Source organism: Elephantulus edwardii, unplaced genomic scaffold (assembly GCF_000299155.1).
Source record: "Elephantulus edwardii isolate Elephantulus edwardi_28Jun2011 unplaced genomic scaffold, EleEdw1.0 scaffold00005, whole genome shotgun sequence".
Lineage (NCBI taxonomy): Eukaryota > Metazoa > Chordata > Mammalia > Macroscelidea > Macroscelididae > Elephantulus > Elephantulus edwardii.
Window position 1 is genome coordinate 33,603,241 of NW_006399755.1, and position 2,547 is coordinate 33,605,787.

At 41.9% G+C, this 2,547-nt stretch overlaps 1 protein-coding gene across 1 annotated transcript in view; it reads right to left on the reverse strand.

The window, feature by feature from the left end:
* LOC102861783 (plasminogen activator inhibitor 1 RNA-binding protein-like) overlaps positions 1 to 2,547 on the reverse strand; it is a 24,484-nt gene that overhangs the window by 21,544 nt on the left and 393 nt on the right. The gene's annotated exons all lie outside the window — the stretch shown is intronic.

The following is a 2,547-nucleotide window of genomic DNA, read 5'->3' on the forward strand; positions in this document are numbered from 1 at the left end:
CCTTTTGAGTTTTCAACTCGAGCTCTTTGTGTTATTCTAATACTTTGCTTTGTCTTCTCAAGCTGCCCTCAGAAATCTTCTGTTCATCTCTTCTACTTTGACATATTTTCCCTTAGGTTTGACTACTCAATTCCCTAGGGCTATTTTCAGTCTCTTCTGACACTCATGTCTTTTCTTCTTCCTCTGTGTTTGTAATGACCTTTTTCTCTCATTGTGAGTGATAGCTTAGATGTCATCCTATAACTTACCTGTTCGTCAAGCACTAGTGTTCAACGCCTTACACCTGTTTTGGAGGGGATTTTTAAACTCAAGTAGGATAGATTGAAGGATATATTTTGGTTCCTGTTGACTTCTTTTCATTTTCTTCAACATCAATTTGAACTTGTATGTAAGCAATTGATAGTTTATTCCACAGTTAATACTTGGCTTGGTTTTTGACTGCTGATATCGAACTTCTTCAATGATTCTTTCCCAGGTGTAGTCGATCTGATTCCTTTGCAGTCTATTAGGTGAGGTTCATGGGTATAGTCACCTTCAGTGTTCTTTTAAAACAAGTATTTGCAGTGAATAAATTATTGAACATACAAAATTCAGTCATTTAATCTCCAGCCTCATTTCTGCCATCAAGGCTATAGTTTCCAACTACCATTCCTTCTTCATTGTTTCTAACTTTTGTATTAAGTTCACCAATAATTATTCTTCCTCTCCTTTGTCGACCTTCCACCCTTCCCAATATCATATCCCTCTCCAAGGAATAACACCACCTAACAATATTTCCAAAGTATGTTAGGCATTAATGCCTAGAATATCAATTGTTGTGTGTTCCATCTCATTTCTAACAACTTCCAGTTTTCCTATATTCCTATTCTTTACATTCTATGTTCCAATTATTAAAAGATACTTTGAGCTATATCTCCTAATTTTAATGGCCTTCCTGTCTGAGTTCTACCTCTAATACTGTATTCCTCAGTTGCTGATAGGATTTCAGAGGCCTCTTGTTTCAGAAGTGGATGGCCAATCTGGCTTCCTACTCTGTCTTAATCTGGAAGCTCTGCTAAAACCTGACCACTCTGGGTGACACCTCTGGGATTTACAGTTTTAGTGGAATAGCTTCCTGCATCACAGCAACCCACAAGTCACACCAGTACTGCTAACTGGCAGACAAGTGCTCTACTAATAAGTTGTCGTTGTTCTTAGGTGTCGTGAAGACAAGCATAACTCACAGCTACCCTATGAACAAAAGATCTGAACCCTGTTCTATCCTGTGCCATCTGCATAATTCCTGACACACAAAAGCCTATTGCAACAGTTACTGTGTCAATCCACCTGGTTGAGGGTCTTCCTCTCCTTCACCAACCCCCTGCCCTCCCAAGCATCATGTTCTTCTCTAAGGAATAGCACATCCTAGCAACATGTCCAAAGTATGTGAGGTGAAGCCTCATCATTCTTCCTCTGAAGAGCACTCTGGCTGAAATCTCTCCAAGACATATCTGTTTGTTCTCTTGGCTGTACATGGGATGTTCAGTGCTCTTCTTCAACACCACAGCTCAAAGGCATCAATTCTTTTTCTGTTATTCTTATTTATTGTCCAGCTCTCAGATGCATAGCTAGTAATCAGAAAGACTATGGCCTGAATCAGATGCACCTAAATATTCAAACTGACATCACTGCTCTTCAATAATGGAAAGGTCCCTAACTGCAGATTTTCCCAGTGCAATGCATCTCTTTATTTCCTGATTGCTGGTACCAAGGGTGTTAATTGTGGATCCAAGCAAGATGAAGCTGTTGACTGTCTCAATCTCCTCTCCATCCAATATGACACTGTCTATAAGTCCATTGGCAAGAATCTTTGTTTTCCTGACATTGAGATGAAATCCATACCAAAGGCGGCATTCCTTGATCTTCTGAAACAAGTGCTTCAAGTCTTCCTTACTTTCATTAAGCAAGTGTGTGTCATCTGTGTAACACTGGTATTCATGAGTCTTCTTAATGTCACACTCCTCCTCATAGAGTCCAGCTTGCTCAGCATACAGATTAAATATGTATGGAAAGAGAAAACAACCCTGATGTACTTCTTTCCCAATTCCAAACCATGCAGTGCTCCCCTGCTCTGTTCACACAACAGCGTCCTGGTCCAGGTATAGGTTCTGCATAAGTACAATTAAGTACTCTGGGATTTCCTTTCTTCTCAATGTCACCCACAACTTGTCATGATCCACACAGTTCAATGCCTTTGTATAGTCAATAAATCATGAATAGAGCTTGCCGGCTGGCGGCTGGGGGCGGGGCCGCGGCGAGAGGAGTCGCTTCTTGGTCCTAGTTCCGCCTCCAGGTCGTAGTCGCGCGGGTCGCCGGGTGTGGAGGGCCATGAACGGGCCCGCATGGCCTCCATTACAAGATGGCGCTGATTTCCTGCTTCTCTTTGTTTGCCTTAAACACAAACAAGACCTTATTTGGGCACTGGGTTCTCATTGGTTGATGGCTTGATCTCATGTGGGGTTTAGGATCCAATAGAGGCATGACACATAGGTGATGGGCGGAGTACCA